The 20308-nt window shown below is 51.3% G+C and overlaps 1 protein-coding gene across 2 annotated transcripts in view; it reads right to left on the reverse strand.

Moving 5' to 3' along the window:
* Positions 1-15971, reverse strand: part of ZNF395 (zinc finger protein 395) — a 64170-nt gene extending 48199 nt beyond the window's left edge. The window contains exon 1 of one of the 2 annotated variants that reach the window (XM_082217662.1): positions 15774-15971. The gene's annotated coding sequence lies outside the window, so the exon portion shown is untranslated. Of the gene's footprint in view, positions 1-7660; positions 7798-15773 lie in introns of those variants that run through there. The other variant, XM_082217661.1, reaches the window with a different exon arrangement.
* Between the last annotated feature and the right edge of the window lie 4337 nt (positions 15972-20308).

The raw sequence follows: 20308 nt of genomic DNA on the forward strand, positions 1-20308 counted from the left end.
AGCATACAAAAAGAGCAGCCAGGTATACTATCGGGCATATAAACAGCTGCCAGCCAAATAAAGGTGTGGCAATCTGCATGGTGTGCCAGACCTGGGAGCAATCTTAGAAGCTCAGATATATCAGCTAGGAGCCAAACGGTTCCTTAAACTAGGGTTTACAGGTGCCAAAACGGAATGCCTAGTTACCATTTGGGGGCTAGGCGTCTCGAAAGTCGTATTTTTCAAGATGGCTTCTCTGTTCCTGAAGTTCATTGGTTGTGCAGATAAAAAACGTAACGGAATTCTACAGAGGCATTGCTGGTGTGTGAAAACAGGCAGGAACCAAGGATTCCCCAGGAATGCGCCTCCAGGTGGTGGAGACGTCGGGCACCATCCTGCCCCCCCCCCCCCAGACATCTATATTTGGTCTCAAGTGGCTGATACAAAGGTAAAGGTAAAGGACCCCTGACAGGTAAGTCCAGTCGCGAACGAATCTGGGGTTGCTGCGCTCATCTCGCTTTACTGGCCGAGGGAGCTGACATTTTGTCCGTAGACAGTTTTTCACGTTCTACCCGGACGCTGAGGTCCAGCGCTGAGGGCCTTCTGGCGGTTCCCTCACTGCGAGAAGCCAAGTTACAGGGAACCAGGCAGAGGGCCTTCTCGGTGGTGGCACCCGCCCTGTGGAATGCCCTCCCACCAGATGTCAAAGAGAACAACAACTACAACACTTTTAGAAAACATCTGAAGGCAGCCCTGTTTAGGGAAGCTTTTAATGTTTGATGCATTACTTTATTTTAATATTTTGTTGGAAGCCACCCAGAGTGGCTGGGGAAGCCCAGCCAGACGGGCGGGGTATAAATAATAAATTATTATTATTATTATTATTATTATTATTATTATTATTATTATTATTATTAGTATTATTATTATTTCCAGGTCATGTGGCCAGCATGACTAAGCCGCTTCTGGCAAAACCAGAACAGCCCACGGAAACGCCGTTTACCTTCCCGCCGTAGCAGTACCTATTTATCTACTTTGACGTGCTTTCAAAGTGTCGGGTGCAAAAGACGTCTGGCGGATTTCGAACGCTGCCTGGGAGACCAGGGTTCGAATGCCCTTTCGGACACAAAGCTAACTTGCTGACCTTGGGCCTCTCAGGCTCCCCGACCTTACAAGGTGGTCGCTGGGATTAAATGAGGCAGGGAGAGACATGTTCAGCGGACGCTTGGGTCGCGAGCGTGATCCGTGCGGGATGCACGTTTGCAACCTGCAGCGGTGCGTCTCTGCACGCGTGGGCTGCAATTCGGCGCTTCTGCACATGCGCAAAGCATGATTTAGCGCTTCTGTGCATGCGCGGCCACCGAAACCTGGAAGTAACTCGTTCTGGTACTTCCGGATTTCGGCAGGTCTGTAACCAGAAAAAACACAACCTGAAGCGGCTGTAACCCGAGGTATGGCTATACACCACTTTCAGCCCCTTGGAGGAAAAGGTGTGCTATAAAGCCAATAAATTCAGTTCAGTTCCATCGAGGCATTAGGTAGAGCCCAAGGCAAGGTGGCTGTGTCACTCAGAGTGACCACAGATCTTCTCAGGGAAAAGACCTGAGATATAATCCAGAAGAGAGTAGGAGGATTCACGGGAGGAGGAGGCAAAACCCAGTTCAAAAGGACCTGACACAACTGGGGAGCCAGGCCAAAACACTCCCCTCCAATCCTTTCTGCAGCTGGGTCCAAAAACATTCACAGACAGGATGTTAAATTGGTTTTATATGCAACAACAGCAGCAAAAGTATTGCTGGCCCAGAAATGGAAGCAAGAAGAAATTCCGACGAAATGGCAGACGAAATTAAAGGACTATGCAGAATTGGACAAAATGACAGGAAGGATTCGAAACCTGCGGGACCAGAGATTTACAGAAGATTGGAAGAAGTATATGAATTATTTGAAGAGCATCTGTAATCAACAAATGACGCTAGTAGGACTACAAGAAGTTTTGTAAGGAGGAATATATGAAAGATTGCAAAGAAGAGAGACATTTGTTACGGCATTTACATGTAATAGCGAAAGTTAGAAATGTAAATTAAATGAAAAGATTGGAAAATTTTCAGATGTGATTGATGGAAGTCAAAAAAATGAATAAGCTGTAAAAGTATGTTTAATAATTGTGGGAAATGATATGCTAAAAAACCTAATAATTTTCTTTAAAAAAAAAAAGATTCATAGAATCGTAGAGCTGGAATGGGTCCCAAGGGTCATCTAGTCCAACCCCCCGCAATGCTGGAGTTGCAGCTGAAGAATCATTGTCAGATGGCCATCTGATTTCTGTATCATAGAATCATAGAGTTGGAAGAGACCACAAGGGCCATCGAGTCCAACCCCCTGCCAAGCAGGAAACACCATCAGAGCACTCCTGGCATATGGTTGTCAAGCCTCTGCTTAAAGACCTCCAAAGTAGGAGACTCCACCACACTCCTTGGCAGCAAATTCCACTGTCAAACAGCTCTTACTGTCAGGAAGTTCTTCCTAATGTTTAGGTGGAATCTTCTTTCTTGTAGTTTGGATCCATTGCTCCGTGTCCGCTTCTCTGGAGCAGCAGAAAACAACCTTTCTCCCTCCTCTATGTGACCTCCTTTTATATATTTGAACATGGCTATCATATCACCCCTTAACCTCCTCTTCTCCAGGCTAAACATGCCCAGCTCCCTTAGCCGTTCCTCATAAGGCATCGTTTCCAGGCCTTTGACCATTTTGGTTGCCCTCCTCTGGACACGTTCCAGTTTGTCAGTGTCCTTCTTGAACTGTGGTGCCCAGAACTGGACACAGTACTCCAGGTGAGGTCTGACCAGAGCAGAATACAGTGGCACTATTACTTCCCTTCATCTAGATGCTATACTCCTATTGATGCAGCCCAGGATTGCATTGGCTTTTTTAGCTGCCGCGTCACACTGTTGGCTCATGTCAAGTTTGTGGTCAACCAAGACCCCTAGATCCTTTTCACATGTACTGCTCTCAAGCCGTTTAAAGCTCTCCAAGTTTAAAGTTTAAAGCTCTGCAAGGAAGGAGAGTCCACCACTTTTGGAGGGGGTCTGTTCCACTGTCGAACGGCTCTCACCGTCAGAAATTTAGCCGGAATCTCCCTTCTTGGAACTTGAATCCATTGGTTCAGGTACCACCCTTGAGAGCAGGAGGGGAGAAGCTTGGGAAAAGCCCTTGAGATATTTGAAGAGGGCAGAGAAGAGTGGAAGGAGGAAGAGAGGAGTGGCCACATTTTCTGCATTCAAGGCAGCCTGCTCTCATTCATAGCCTGAAAGGGCCACAGTCAAGGTTTGCTCTACAGAAGGAGTCAGCAGCTGAAGGCCACGCTGACAAAACTACCCTCCTTTACCCCACCAGCCACAAAATTAAGAGGTCTCCGTGGCCTACTGCCTCCCAACAGCTTCACGGGTGGCCTTAAGACACTTCTGAAATAAGAGGTGCAGGGACTGTAGCCAACCTTGGGGCTGGGACCCATAACCCCGCTGGCAAAGAGCCGGCCACAGAATCGCAGAATTGTAGCGCAGGGAGGCACCCAAGGGCCATCTAGTCCAACCCCCTGCAATCCGGGAATCGCAACTAAAGGATCCCTGACAGGTGGCCACTTCATGAGAGCCTCAGGAAGACGGCAGAAGGAAGGCCCTGGTTGCCATCCCAAGCACACTTGCCTGAGAGTTCAACGGGCTTACTTCTGAGTAGACACACTCAGGCCTAAACCAGAAGGCAAAGTTGCACAGCAAAGGGACATCCAGATGTTGCAGCGTTGTGTATGTGAGCAAAACCATAATGGGGGAGAAAGGACTGGAAATCTCAAAGCGCAGTGGCTGCCCTAAAGGGGCCTGTCACCCAGCGAGTAGGATCATAGAATTGCAGGGTTGGGACCACGAGGGTCATCTAGTCCAACCCCCTGCATAGGGCTCGAACCCACAACCCTGATATTAATAGTCTCATGCTCTACCGAATGAGTATGACAAGTTTTATTTCTTATTCTTCTTATTATTTATTTAATTTATATACCGCCCTATACCTGGAAATCTCAGGGCAGTTTTTATTATAATGCTTACAGTGGTACCTCGAGTTACAGACGCTTCAGGTTACATACTCCGCTCACCCAGAAATAGTGCTTCAGGTTAAGAACTTTGCTTCACGGTGAGAACGGAAATCGTGCTACGGCGGCAGCAGGAAGCCCCATTAGCTAGAGTGGTGCTTCAGGTTAAGAACGGACCTCCGGAACGAATTAAGTACTTAACCTGAGGTACCACTGTATTTATATTGTGCCTTTTCCCCAGGCCAGGACTCAAGATGGCTAACGCAAATCAAACAACAGCTCATATAAAATATAGAAAGGTAGAAAAGCATGAAAGACCAACACTAAAAGGCAATCATACTCTTAACAGCACACTTAAAAGCCCTTTGCTTGAAACACAATTCTGTTCCCAAACAGGCCCTTCTTACCCATTGAGACTAGTGGCGCAGGGCGCCTGGGCGCCAAGTTCTGGAGGGCGCCAGGCGAGAGTCTGGGGAACACCGAACGAGCGCGCTGAGTGAGCGAGGGTGCGTGCGCCGCTCCTGCCGAGTGTCGGCTCGGTTTTTTCCCTTTTATCCTGCAAGCGCCAAATTCTGCGGTGCGCCAGAAGGCTAAACGGGGGGGGGGGACGAGCCGGCGCTGGCGGGAGCGGCACAGCGCCCTCGCTCGCTCGGCACAGGCCCGCTCGCTCCGTGTGCTGCCTGCCATGGCCACTGCGGCACGAAGCGGTCAGCTGAGCCAGAAAGTGCCGCGTCCAGCCTCCGCCTCTTCCCCGCCGGAGGAGCCGCCCTCCAGCCGCTGCCCGCCTCCTCCAGCCCTAAAAAAAGTCAACTCTAGGAAAGGGGGGGCACCAGAGAGATGCGCCAGGTATGCTTAAGACGGCCCTGTTCCCATAGGACAACAAGGAGTGAGCCAGTCTAGAAGGGAGTTCCAAAGTCTGGGAGCAGCCACCAAGAAGGCCCTGCCTGCCTCCCCACCAAGAATTCCTGTGAGGGAACCTGCGTGGCCATTCCAATGCTGCTGGACTAGAACTCCCATTATCTCTGACCACTGGCCAGGCTGGCTGCTAAGACTTATGGGAGTTGGGAGTCCAGCAATGTCTTGAAGGGGAACCCCAGTCGCCATCCCTCAATGTGCACGGAGGTGTCCTACCCCAGATCTAACTAATAGCCTACCTAGGCCATGGCTGGCCCATCACATTATTATTATTTCATTGTTATTTGTTAAACTTATATACCGCCCTTCATCCAATGATGAGCACAATTCAAAGTGTTGGTGTTGACTTTTAAAGCCCTAAACGGCCTCAGTCCAGTACAAGTCATACTTCACGTTGCGTCTGCTTCAGGTTGCGGACTGCCGAAACCCGGAAGTACTGGAACGGGTTACTTCCGGGTTTCGGCGGTCGCGCATGCGCAGAAGCACCGAATCACAAGCCGCGCATGCGCAGACGCGGGTTACAAATGTGCATCCCACACGGATCACGTTCGCAACCCGAGCGTCCACTGTATACCTGAAGGAGCGCCTCCATCGCCATTGTTCTGCCCGGACACTGAGGTCCAGCGCCGAGGGCCTTCTGGCGGTTCCCTCACTGCGAGAAGCCAAGTACAGGGAACCAGGCAGAGGGCCTTCTCGGTAGTGGCGCCTGCCCTGTGGAACGCCCTCCCACCAGATGGCAAGGCATTAAACAACTATCTGACTTTTAAAAGACATCTGAAGGCAGCCCTGTTTAGGGAAGCTATTAATGTTTAACTGACTACTGTATTTTAATATTCTGTTGGAAGCCGCCCAGAGTAGCTGGGGAAACCCAGCCAGATGGGCGGGATATAAATATTAATTATTATTATTATTATTATTATTATTACTACTACCTGAGGGTGGTTCACAGAATTAAATACAAGGTAAAAACACAAGTAAATAATAAAAACAGAACAGCAAAACAGCAACACCCCCTTCCCCACATTTAAAAGGCTGTAGGATATTAAACAGCCCAAGGCCTGGTTGAAGAGGAACGTCTTCGCCTGGCCCCTAAATATATATAATGAAGATGCCATGCAAACCTCCCTGGGGAGAGCATTCCACAAAGGGGGAGCCACCACAGAAAAGGCCCGTTCTTCCATTGCCACCCTCCGGACCTCCCGGGGAGGAAGAATCCGGGACGGTTTATATGGGCAGAGGTGGTCCTTGCGGTCTTGAACCGTAAAAGTCATTATAGGTCAAAACAAGCACTTTGAATTAGGTCTGGAAGATAATCGGCAGCCACTTTGCAATGTATGCGGAAGGTCCAGTTCAGTCCCTAGCATCTCCACTTGAGCCAGTGTGGCCCAGTGGTTAGAGCGTCAGACGAGAACCTTAGGAAAACCAGGGCTCAAATCCCCCGCTTGGTCATGGAAGCCATGGGTGCCCTCCCTCGCAGGGTTGTTGTGGCAATTAAAGGAGCGGGAAAACCATGCATGCCACCTTCAGCTCCTTGGAGGTAAACGTGGGCTAGAAATGCAGCAAACAAGCGGATCTTGGAGAGAGCAGGGTGACCCCTGCTTCGCCACGGATCAGGACCGCGGCTCACCGGTAAAGCTTCTCCGCTGCAGGCAGAATGCCCCAAACGATCACCAACCTAAATGCCTAGAGCCCCGGTCTGCGCGCATTCGATCGAGGCGCCTTCCTAGTGCCCGCGGGCGCCGTCGCAGCGCGCCCCGAGGACGCGGCCTGCCGGACGCTCACGGCGCCACTCGCGAGGCAGGATCAGGTCCCCGCGGGGAGGGGTGCGAGGTCCGTGCACTACCGCGACATGGCCGCGAGGGGAGGGGGCGTGGCGCACGCCGACCCGTGTCCGCCACCATCCACCGTTCCGCGCGGCGCCACAGCCCGGCTGTCCCGGGGGTGGGCGTGCCAGCTGGCACCGTGGGGGCCGGCGAGCGAGGCCGAAGCGGAGGGTGCGGGGAAGGCACGGCCGCGGAGGCGAGAAGGGGGTGTGCCGGGGGGGGAAGCGCCCGCGGGTACCGCCCCGCCGCGCGCCACGGCCCGGAGGTGGAGGAGGCGTGGCGAACACGCGGGGAGCAAAACACAAGTGCGCACTCCGCGATCACCGGCGATGGCGGGCGGGTGTGCGCGCAAAAAGCGGCGGAGGCGGCAGCGGCGGCGAAGGGCTTTCTGCAGCGGGGGGAGCAAAAGGGCGGCCGAGAATCCGTCGAGGGGAAAGCGGAGGATCCCGGGGCTGCAGCCGGGAATGAGTGGGAGCGATCGGGGGGGGGGGGGCGCAAGAGGAGGCTGCACGGTTGGAGAGAGAGAGGGGGATCCACGCACGATCGCCCTCCCTGGAAGAAGAGGGGGGTGTTGCATGCCACGGCAGGAGGGGAGGAATCGAGGGAGACACGCGTGGAGAGAGAAAGAGTGCGCGCCTTCGGGCAGCGCGGAGTGGCCCGTGCAGCTTGGCTAGGGCGCACGGGCGCAAGGCGCGGGGATTGCGTCGCCGGCGCGCCCCCTCGCACACACCCCTCTCTCACGGCCGTGCAGCTGCAAGAGCAGCGTCGCCCACCCGCACAACCAGCCCTCCCCCACCCCCCACCCCATCAATCCCCACGCCCGCGCCGCCAGCCCCCGACGGGCGCCCCCTCCCCGGCTTACCAGCTCCGCGCGCGCTCCGCCTCGCCTGCCAGCTCGGCTCCCTCCTTCCCTCGCGCAGCTTGTTTTGAAATTCCCCTTCCAGCTCCGCCGCGGCTCGCCCGCTCCCTCCGCCCTCGCCGCCGCCGCCTCCTCCTCCTCCTCCTCCAGTCCCCTCCCCTCGGCTGTCCCCGGCACAGGCTGCCTCACGTACGCGGCTGCAGGCAGCCCCCGGAATGGAGTCCCCGCGCGCGGAAGGGAGTGGCGGGCGCGCAAAAGGAGAGAAAGCCGCCGGCGCGCAAAAGGGGCCGGTGGGTGGATGGATGGACCGGCGGGCGGCGGAGGCACCTGGCTGGCGGGAGGTGGCGCGCAGCGGAGCTTCCAGGAGCGGCGGCAAGTTACCTGCGCGTCGCCAAGGGCGCACCTGCCTGGCCACCAGCTGGAGGCTGAGGGCCGCGCTATCTAGACTTTGGGCTTTTGGTCTGCAGAAAATGCACCCACACCCAACAGGGGGTGAGAAAGCCCTAAATAGCTTTTTATTATCACTATATGTATATCCCATCTTATTTCAAAGGCTCTCAAGGTGGTTACATACACCTCCCCACCTCCCATTTATCCTCACAACAGTCCTGTGAGGTAGGTTAGAATGTTAGGCCACCCAGCCGGCTTCATGGGACATCAGGAATATGAACCCTGGTCTCCCAGGTCCTAGACCAGGATTCTAACCGCGGTGCCCTGCACAAACCTGGGCGAGAAGAGAGGGAGAAATTGGGACCCCAAACAGAGAGAAAAGGGCCAAAGTGGGCAAAGGCAGAAAACTGAGAGTGCAGACCCAGGGCTGGCCCTGTTGCGCAAAGTCTGAATTGCACAAAAGTTGCTTACAACGGGGGCATATGGGAAACCACAGGATGTGAGCCAAACAGATCACGAATTTCTAGGCATTTGGTGTGTCCCCACCCCCCAAAAAATAGTATAGAATCAGACAGACAAACAGTTTCTTTAAAGGAGGAAATAAATAAAAAGTGAAATGCAATCTGAGCATTCTTAGAATCTGGGCACGTATCAATTTGGAGGAATTTTTCCTTGACAGGGAGAATGAGTTCTACCCATCTATCCTCCCTTAATACTCCTAGAGCAAGGGTCAGCAAATTTTTTGTGGCTTGGGCCTGTTCACAGTCCTGGGTGGGACGGAGTGCGCACACACGCATGCACAAACACTGTGCATGTGCAGAGGAGGCATGCACAGCTTTCCATTGGCTGCAGGACCTTCCTGCAGCCAATGGGAAGCCGGCCAACGTCGTGGAAGGCAGTCCCTGCTCTGCGCCACTTTAGCGCGGTGCACGGAAGGCGTCCAAGCGGGTGGCGGGGGTCCATAGGCTGCTTAAACGACCCCCATGGGCCGCTTGTGGCCCATGGGCCTTAGGTTTCCGACCCCTGTCCTATAGTTCCCGTCTCCACTGGCCGGCAAATGAGTGCCACAGAATTCAACACTCCCCCTACCCTTCACAAAGGATGGTGGGTGGGTTTCCACCAGTGCAAGAAAAGAACAGCGTTGGAACACTAGACCAGAGTCACCACCAGCTTTTCTTAAGCTACACCAGTGGATGAGGCTACAGGGACTGAATGCAACCCTCTCAATATGGCCCACAGGACACTCTACAGCCCACATCTCCTTCCTAGTCACACACCCCCTGGCTTTGCAACTTCTTTGTGTTGTTTTTACATGGCTGGGACCTGGGCTTGAACTCCAACAATGAATTTTGCTTCCTTAGATGATGGACAGAGAGGAGGTGTGGGGGTGTCTTTGGAAACTAACCTAACGTTTCCAAGCACAATTCAAAGTGTTGGTGCTGACCTTTAAAGCCCTAAACGGCCTCGGTCCAGTTTATATCTGAAGGAGCATCTCCACCTCCATCGTTCTGCCCAGACACTGAGGTCCAGCTCCGAGGGCCTTTAACGTGTGCATTCAGCTTTACACACTTGGCAGAATTAAATAGTAGTAGTAGCAGTAGTAGTAGGACAGTGGAACCTTGGTTCTCGAACAGCTTAGTTGACGAACAAATCGGCTCCCGAATGCCAAAAACCGTTCCAGTTTTCAATTTTTTTTCAGAAGCCGAACACCCACTGCGGTTGTCAGCTATTGTTTCTGGGCTCATGCGCCAATCGGAAGCCGCAGCCTTGGTTTTCGAACGTTTCGGGAGTCAAACGGACTTCTGGAATGGATTAAGTTTGAGAACGAAGGTACCACTGTGGTAGAAAGGGGCCAGGCCTCTGGGAATAAAGACTTTGGCAAGCCCACCCACCATTGAACCCAATGTGTATTGGCAATACAGTGCTACCTCTGGTTACGTACTTAATTCGTTCTGGAGGTCCGTTCTTAACCTGAAACTGTTCTTAACCTGAAGCACCACTTTAGCTAATGGGGCCTCCTGCTGCCACCGCGCCGCCACAGCACGATTTCTGTTCTCATCCTGGAGCAAAGTTCTTAACCTGAGGTAATATTTCTGGGTTAGAGGAGTCTGTAACCTGAAGCGTATGTAACCTGAAGCATATGTAACCCGAGGTACCACTGTACATGGTTTTGGCTTTAGGTGAGATCCCTGGATCTTACAGTAACTGAGAAGCAGCCGCCTCGGGCTGTCTTGCGGATTCACATCCTTCCTTGAGGCTACGTACACCAGCATTTCCCACTGTGGCACCCTTGGGCTACAACTCCCATCACCCAGTATCCTGCAGCCATGCTGGCTGGAGAAGATGAGAGTTGCACAGTGACGTAGCTTGGGTGGGGCCACTGGAGCTCTTGCCCTGGGTGCAAAATTATTAGGGGCACAAAACTTCAAAATGAAAGGAAAGAATCATAAATAAATAAAAATAGTGCACCTGCCCCCTCACACAGACAGTCTCCCAGTGTTTGTGTGGGCAGACTGAGGAGTGGATTTGGGCAATGGTGGTTTGCTAGGGCACCCTCTGCACAGCGCAATGCTTGACCCTCACGGGCTACCATAGCCCCCACTCGGGTAGGCCACCAAGCTATTGCTCCTTGGTTTCAGCGTGTCGGTGGGCAGAACCAAGGATACCTGCTTGCCCTGGTCACTGGCAACCCACGCTACACCACTGGGGGCATCAGTTTGGGGAAGGGTGCTTGTACAGTGGAACCTTGGTACTTGAACATTTCAGCTCGCAAACGCCGAAAACCCAGAAGTAAGTGTTCTGGTTTCCAAATGTTTTTCGGAAGCCGAACACCCGATGCAGTTGCCGGCTATTGTTTCCGGGGCGCCTGCACCAACCGGAAGCCGCGGCCTTGGTTTTCAAACATTTTGGAAGTCGAACGGACTTCCGGAGCATTTTATGTTTGAGAACCAAGTGTACACAGTTACCTGGCAATGCTTGAGTTCTGAGCGGACAGGCAAAACATTGCTCTGTCCATCTCTGCACATGGCATGGCTGGGAGCTGAATGTGTGAACTGCCAGCCCTGAAAAGCAGCTGCAGTCCTCACCTAATGAAGACATCTATGTGATCCAGCCCCCAGCAGAAGCCTTACACTACCCCTTTGTTTGCACTGGGAGTTTGCAGATATTTCTTTGGCGAGACACACCTACAGTGCAAACAGAGGGCTGAGTGGAGCTTCTGAGTGTTTGGAGGAATAAGGTGGCAGGGCGCCATATTGTTGAAACTCTTTTAATGAAAAGAAAAACAGTGCGGGGGGCGGGGGCGCGACAGGATCCAATTGTATGTTTCGTAGCACCTTTCACGCCTTTCTTTTCCGAAGAACATCCTCTTAGTATTCCTGTCTGCAGGGAATAAGGGAACAAGTGTGCCAATGTGCTCTGTATTTCAATTTGGGGTTTGCCACAAGGTACAACAATAGGACTACTTGAGGCAAGGTGGGAGCTGGCAGCCCTGGGCACGTTTTCTGATACATACAATTATAACAACCCACATTAAAGAATGCAAATGTTTCCTAATTGTCATTTGCACATTAATTGAAAGATCGTTGCAATCAGGGTTTTACATACCATCCACTTGCATCCAAAAAAGTTCACAAATGAGGATTTTTCACACACACACATCCCACCACTTGACCTGGAGTATACAGGAGGGATCGTCATAACTACTTTTAAGAACTTAAACTTTAAGCATTTCCTAGGAGAATCACATCCTATCTCCATGGCAAGCGGCACCATTGCAGTATGTGAACCTTCAGGTTTGAGACTTCTTCTTTGTGAGCTTTGGAAATGACTGCATCCTAAAGAACTAGGCCTGAGAACTACCACGGGAGAGTTCACACCAGGCATCCCCAAACTCAGCCCTCCAGATGTTTTGGGACTACAATTCCCACCATCCCTGACCACTCGTCCTGTTAACTAGGGCTGATGGGAGTTGTAGTCCCAAAACACCTGGAGGGCCGAGTTTGGGGATGCCTGGTTCACACCAACTCAGGTGTGATGTCGCTGAAAGCGCTTTCAACCTGAAATACATCACAAAGTGCTAGCTTGACATTCAGTTCATCTGCTTCATGCAGCCAAGAACTATCAGTGGATATAGAGTCCGATGAAGTCAGGGAGGAGAGGGCAAGCAGGAAGTCCCAGATTCAGTCCTCGGACTCTCCAGGTATGGCTGGGAGAGACTCCTGTCTGAAACCCCAGGGAAACACAACCAATCAGTGCATACAATACTAAGCCAGAAGGACCAACTGTCTGACTTGGTATTAAAAAAGCTTCCCATTTTGCTAGGCCTCTTGATTGCATCCTGGAGATGTAGTCTCTAGGTCACAAGACTCCCTAAAGCAGGGCTCAGCAAACTTTTTCAGCAGGGGGCCAGTTCACTTCAGCAGGGGGGGCCAGTCCCATAGACCTTGTGTGGGGCCGGACTATCATTTGGGGGGGGTGAACGAATTCCAATGCCCCTCAAATAACCCAGAGATGCATGTCAAATAAAAGCACACATTCTGCTCATGTAAAAACACCAGGCAGGCCCCACAAATAACCCAGAGGCGCATTTTAAATAAAAGGATACATTCTACTCATGTAAAAACACGCTGATTCCCGGGCCGTCTGCGGGCCGGATTTAGAAGGCGATTGGGTCGGATCCGGCTCACGGGCCTTAGTTTGCCTACCCATGCTCTAAAGATTTATTGTCAAAGGAAGTTGCCCTAGAACAGGTCAGGCTTATTTTCCCATCTGCCTGCTACCATCTAATCACACCAGCACAGCACTCCTAGGTCTTCTGTACAGAGTCCTGCTACCTGTTTTGTTTTGTTTTGTTTTGTTTTGTTTTGTTTTGTTTTGGTGAATGGGGTCGGAACTGGAGATGCCAGAGATTTAACTAAGAACCTTCTGCACTAACTTATGCACCCTCCCTGCATTTTCCGATACACAGTTGTAATTCTACAATAGATATAACTCCATAATCTTGCAGTTCTATAAGGGAAGGCTCTGGAGGCTGAATATTCTAGGGCAGCCTTTGCCCTCCAGATGATTTAAGACTGCAATTCCCATCTTCCCTAGTCAGCAGGGCCATAGAGTGCTGGGTTTGATGGAATATTCAAAACATCAGGTGGACATAGTAAGTTACACAGAATCGGCTGCGCTGCTTATGAGACAGGGCTATTTCAAGTATGTAAAGAAGGATTTTTTTATTTTTTTAAGGAGGGGGTCTCTTTCACAAGGGATGCGGGTGGCGCTGCGGGTTAAACCACAGAGCCTAGGACTTGCCGATCAGAAGGTGGGCGGTTCAAATCCCCGCGACGGGGTGAGCTCCCGTTGCTCGGTCCCTGCTCCTGCCAACCTAGCAGTTCGAAAGCACGTCAAAGTGCAAGTAGATAAATAGGTACCACTCCGGCGGGAAGGTAAATGGCATTTCCGTGCGCTGCTCTGGTTCGCCAGAAGCGGCTTAGTCATGCTGGTCCCATGACCCAGAAGCTGTACACCAGCTCCCTCGGCCAGTAAAGCGAGATGAGCACCGCAACCCCAGAGTCGTCCGCGACTGGACATAATGGTCAGGGGTCCCTTTACCTTTACCTCTTTCACAAAGCTATAAAGGAGTCCACTTCATCCCTTCGGCCACGGTTCACCTGCTATCAGGAGATTCACACTGTTTTGCAAAACAAAACCCATACACCCACCCCCATCAGAATGGCACAGATCTGTTTACACATCCCAGGCCAGGTGGAAATTCACAAGAGGCGGAGCAAATATCTCCAAGTGACTTGCTGGCATAGGAACATAAGGAGAGCCTGCTGGATGAGGCCAATTGATGGTCCTACTCCCATCCTCTTTTAAAGCCACCCAGGTTGGTGGCCAGCATTGCCTACAGTGGGAGGGAGTTCCACAGTCTAACTATGCACCGCGTGGAAGTAAGTCCTTCCTTGCATCTGTCCCAAATCATGCAACACACAGCTTCATTGATGTGCACAAATGGCAGCATGGCAAGGCACACACCACAGTCTCTTTGCCACATGAGCTCGGAGGCAGGGCAAATATATCAAAAATAAGTAAGATTACAAAAGAAAGGAGAACGGGGAGAGGGGAATCTATAAGCCCAGGCCCAGCCTTCCTTCCTGGGTAAAGGTAAAGGTAAAGGGACCCCTGACCATTAGGTCCAGGCGTGACCGACTCTGGGGTTGCGCGCTCATCTCGCTCTATAGGCCGAGGGAGCCAGCGTTTGTTCACAGACAGCTTCCGGGTCATGTGGCCGGCATGACTAAGCCGCTTCTGGCGAACCAGAGCAGTGCACAGAAACCCCGTTTACCTTCCCGCTGGAGTGGTACCTATTGATCTACTTGCACTTTGACGTGCTTTCGAACTGCTAGGTTGGCAGGAGCAGGGACCGAGCAACGGGAGCTCACCCCGTCGCGGGGATTCGAACCCACTGACCTTCTGATCGGCAAGCCCTAGGCTCTGTGGTTTCACCCACAGCGCCACCCACGTCCCTCCTTCCTGGGAAACCTAGCCAAATGGGCAGGGTGTTAATAATAATAATAACAATAATAATCCCCACCCGGGTGCCCTCCCATGTTTTGGACTACAACTCCCATCAACCCCAGTCAGCACATCAGGCTGATGGGAACTGTAGTCCAAAACATGGGAGGGCACCAGCTTGGCAAGGACTCTACTCGATTGCCTACCTGCAACGTTCTTTCCTAGCACCAAAGGCAGGATCTGCAGCCATTAATTGCTCATATTCGGAAAGGTGCAAAAACAGCCAGAAAAAAAATACATTAAAATGGCCGCGAAGTTTGAGCATCTTTCCTTTGTGGAAGAGTTTAAGCAGCCTGGGCCAACGGGATCTGCGATCCAAAACATTCGGAGGGCACCCAGGTTGGGAAAGGCTGACATCAGGGCTATGATGCTTTTTTTTTAATTTAGGAGAACAACAGGATGCATGGGAGAGGGCTGGGGGAAGAATGCATGGCGCAAGAAAACAACCAGGGAGTCCTATCTTTCATATAGCTCAATTAGCAGAGCCTGAGACCCTTAATCTAAGGGTCATGGGTTCAAGTTGGGCAAACGATACCTGCATTGCAGGGGGTTGGACTAGATGACCCTTGGGGTCCCTTCCAGCTCTACAATTCTATGATTTAAATCTACCTCACAGGGCTGTTCTGAGGATGAAATGGGTAAGAGGAGAAGCATATACACCAGCCTGAGCTCCTTGAAAGAAAAAAGGTGGCATATATGTGTAATAAATAAAATACGATTCTATGTTTGTCCCTCTCCCATAGTTCCAGAATCCCGGGTTCCCGGGATACTCTTCCTGGCAGGAGAGGCAGAGCAGACAAAGGGGAGCACTTCCCCCCCCCATCATCCCCTCATTAATGCACGGAACTCCTTGCCACAAGGTGTGGCGGCAGCCCTTTGCTTAGACGGCTCTCCAAAAGGACGGGGCGAATCCATGGAGGAATTTTAGCTACATCCATGCCGTCCTAAAGCCTGAATTAAGCAAACAGCAGCCCCCCCCCTTTCGATACCAGCTGGCTGAAACCAACAACAGCACCGACGGCAAAATAAGGTTTTCTGCCCGGCTGCCCGGCTTGCAAGAAGGACCAGGTGGTGGGCCTCCGTTCCGACGTTCCCCCTGCAACACCAAGCCACTTTTTCCCGTGTCTTCCGATGCACACCCTTACTCCGAGCTCACCTCTTCGCCTCCGAGCCGCTGCGGGGTCCTCTCCTAGCGGGGCCTCCTCGCGAGGGTCGCCGCGCCCATCACCGCAGCTTCTGGGTGCGCAACCGGGAGCGCACCAGGGCGCACGGGAGCCGGCGCACAGCCTCCGATCCCCCGAGCGCGCTCGGCTCCTCCACGTGCTCCGGGGCGCCGGGCTTTCCTTCTCGCCGCCTCCTCCGCCTCCTTTGCCGGCCGGGTTCAAGCTTTCTCGCGAAGGTCTGTTGTAAACAAGCTGCCCACATGGCCCGGCCCCTCGGTGCGCATTGGCTGCGCGGCGCCATTTAAATACACGCCCCCAGCCGGAGCGCTGCAAAAAATAAACACCCGGGCCAGGAAAAGAGACCTTCAGCCCTCCGCCTCCCTCCCTCCCTCTCGCCACCTCCCGCTGTTGCTTTTCCTGATCTGTTTCCAGGGCTGCCTGCGAGCGCCCTGTTGCCAACGCCAAGGGCTCGCCCGAGGAGATGCGCGCGTTCCCACGAGCCCGGGAAATGCAACGAGAAGGCGCTGCCCGCTAAAAGGAGGGCGAGCCAAAGGGCTGGCCTCTGGGCGCGCCGCTTTCTTGCTGCAAAACCCGCTTTAAACGCCGTGGAAAGGGGCCTTATGTCTGTTTTCGTTTTCATTTGGAGAGCCCTGTGGCATCCCCAAAAAGGCCGGCGCGTTCAGGGTCTGGAGCTGCAAGGGAAACGAGGGGCTGGGTTCAAATCTCCCTCGTGCCGCGACCTTGCTGGACGCCTTCGGGCCCTGGGGCGTTTGAAAACAGGACACGTGGGGAAAAGGGCTTTGCAAACGCCACCGATCAGTTGAGCTGTGGCGCTTTGCAAAGCTGTTCGGCAAAAAGCTTTTTTTCTCTCCCCCCCCCCCTCAACCCACCCAGGTAACGCTGGCCAGTTTCAAATCCTCTTTGCTTGCGAGGCCGCTGTATCTTTTGTTTTTGTTTTGCCACAAATAAAACCTCTATGGTGTGCCAGGCATCATAGTGTTATGAGTTTGGGAGGGGGGATGTAGGCTGTTTGCGACGTCCCTCTTAACCCAGTGGTTCTCAGAACTTTTTTTTCTTTGGGCCACACTTTCAGAATAAAAACGTGTTCTGGCTACACCGGTTTTTCTTTTATTGATAAGAAACATATTGGAAAGGGGGGAAAGGAACCGGTCCTAGCAGTGCTTGATTTATAACACAGAACACAACTAGTTTATAATATCCACATGGGGAACTTTCAGCTCTGCTCAGCTGGTGGTTCTCAAACATGCAGGAGGGAAACTTTGCCCTGCATTTATCCCAGAGGGAGGGAAGGAAGGAAGGAAGGGCAGTGTGGTACCTGGCAGTCCTCCACACATGATATTTCTCCTTACAGCTCTCTTAACTAGATTTGGCCTGCACAATAGCTCTTCTCTTTGCACTAAAGCCGTGGTTCCCAAACCTTTTTGGGCCCTTGTTCCATGAACTCATCCCCAGTGCCCCTGCCCTATAAAAAGCATTATTCAGAGTAGCAGTTCGCAGGACCCACTAAGGAAGATAACACAGTGAGAGTGCCAGTGTGCATGGAAATGCTGTTTGCCTTCCCGCCGCAGTGGTACCTATTTATGTACTTGCACTGGTGTGCTTTCAAACTGCTAAATTGGCAGAAGCTGGGACAGAGCAACAGGAGCTCACCCTGTCGCACGGATTCAAATTGCCGACTTTGCAATTGGCTACCCCAAGAGGCTCAGTGGTTTAGACCACAGAGCCACCCGCGTCCCTAAAATACGTTTTAACTGTTTTCATGCATGAAACTGTTTTGAATATGTGATTATACTGTGAATGCCTGCTGGGAAGTGATTCCTAAATGAAACAAAACTGCTACTATTAACATTACAAATCATCGGCATCATAAAAAATAATGGCCGTGCATTTGTCGCGATGTCCCCAAATAGGCCATTGCCTTTCTTTTTTTCTCGGGGAATGATGAGGAACATGTGTCGGCATGGCTGGGAAACTCATGCCAAAAACATGAAGAGTTACAAATGAGCGTCAGATCCTCACATGCTTGGTCTGGCATGTCGTCAAAACAGTGTCGTGCTAAAAGGGAGAAACTCATACAAAACACAAAAACCGCAGTCTTCATCTATATCAGCAGCTCCCAAATTTCTGGTGGCTGTCAGTCCCTTGGTTCCACAAAACCATTCCCAGTGCCCCCTGCCCTACGAAAGGCATTATTCAGAATAGTGGTTTACACAACTCACCAAGGAAGATGGTAACACAATAAACTTCAGCAAAGAATGTTGCATGAAAATTACATTTATGCATTCTTACTAATGAAAACATAAGGGTGAAGGCAATTTATCGCACAAAATATTTATATATAATCATGTGCCAAACATGCACAACTCCTTCACCTGCAAAGGACGTACAGTAACAAATGTATAGCGAAATCAATGACTATTACCAATAACCAGCTATCTTGTGACAACTCACAATTGTAAATACAAACAAAGGGTGACTGGGTGACTTCCAACAGGGTCTAAACAACAACAACAACCAGCACAGTAGTCTAGCTTTTTCTGGAGTATACCAGTTCATGCTGCACAGGCAAAGCTACTGCAGGCATAGGCAAACTCAGCCCTCCAGATGTTTTGAGACTACAACTCCCATCATCCCTGACCATTGGCCCTGTTAGCTAGGGATGATGGGAGTTGTAGTCCCAAAACATCTGGAGGGCCGAGTTTGCCTGAGCTACTGTATCTTTGCTTTCTCCACCACAGATATACAGAAAATTAACACGCCAGAAAGAAGATATGACTATTAAAAGGAGCTTTTTTTCATGAGCAGGTCAAGGATGCAGCCCACCACCCACAATTTACTAGAATGGAGTTTAGAGATCTCCTGCATGCAACATAGTTAACCGTACAGCATGTTAGTAAATGACAGGCTGACTTTCAGGCAGGGAGCTCTGACTTCAGATTCTGCCTCCTCCACCATGAAACTTATTTGGCAACCTTAGGACATTATCTCTCTGCCTATCTTATCTTGTGGTGGGGAAATGGAAGAAGAATGCCGCCTGTAATCTCCCTAGCGAAAATGATAGCCATGTGAGAAACCTTGAGCGTCAGATTTTGGTCAGGGGAAATGGCTAAGGAATTGCAAATCGTGATTTTGCCATGATCATTTGCCAACTGCTGATATCTGGCACAACAAGTGACTCTTTCACAGGATTTTAACTCACACCACAGCACTAAGCCCCTTCTCCATTTGTGGGTTTAAAATTTCCCTATAACCACGCTTAGGGTTGGGGAAGAAATCCAGTCCAGTCCATTTTTTAATGCAAAACGAACCTAGATTTGCACTTCTTGAAGCAATATGCAAACTGAAATGGAGCTATTCTTGAAAATTCACACCTCTTCAAATTTTGGGCTGTATATTGACGGTAAGCAGAGCAAAAGTGCATTTATTAGGGGAACATGGATATCAACATGCATTATATTAGGCAGAATTACATACAAATATGTGTTTATTAGGATAAAAGTGCACTAAAATTACAGACTTTCAGTAGGAAAGGTGGAGAATCTAAGACTGGGAAAGTGACAAACTAAGAGAGGGGTCTGCAACCTTTAAGACAAAAAGAGCCACTTGGACCCGTTTTCGAAGAAAAAAAAAACTGGGAGCTGCAAAACCACTGCAACATTTAAAACAAATATATCTCCGGAGCCGCGATCTGACAGCGGGCGGGAAGGTGACGTCGGGACGGTGCATGACTAATGCACGCACCGCCCCCATGTGACGTCACAGCCAGTACAGCGCCCGCCACAGTGGGGAGTGTCGGGGCGCACAATGCGCCTCCTCCCCTCACTAGTATCCACCCCGGAGCCGCGGCAAAGGTGTAAAAGAGCCACATGCGGCTCCGGAGCCGCGGGTTGCAGACCCCTGAACTAAGAGAAAGGAAAACTGACAGATTCATCCTTCCCTTACCTATCCTTACTTTGTCTCAAAACCTAAGTTGTTTTAAGCATTGCATTTCAATAAACACCAGCCACCTTTCTATTTGCTCATTGAAGGGTTTGGTGTAGGTAGAAACCCTGCTGATTATTTGCCCCAGGGCCCAATGAAAAATATCTCCCTTCCCCTTCGCCAGTATCACTGTCTTTACAAGATTAATGCACACCCTCTTTTTTCTGCAAGAGGATAGAAATCCATGCCAAAGGTTAAACGGAACTTAAGCCAAGTTGTCTGGCTGCATCATGCCGCTATCTTTCCACGGGCGAATGTTTCAATAACTCCTTTGCTATTGCAATCCAGTTTCTTCCTATATACATAAAAATGTAAGGTTGCCATCACGCAAGCCCCATTGGAGGATCTGCAGTGCCTGTTGACAATCCCAAATTTGCATGGAGCCAGGGTGGGGTAGGGACACAGAAGAGGAGGTGGGGTTTAAGATGGCAGTTGAATAAAGCAGGAATGGATAGACATATTATATGGGGAGCCTGAGGGAGCTGTGAGGATATGGTTGTCAGCATTCAGAAGGTCGCAAGGCCAG

This window comes from Podarcis vaucheri, assembly GCF_965113315.1.
Source record: "Podarcis vaucheri genome assembly, chromosome: 3".
Lineage (NCBI taxonomy): Eukaryota > Metazoa > Chordata > Lepidosauria > Squamata > Lacertidae > Podarcis > Podarcis vaucheri.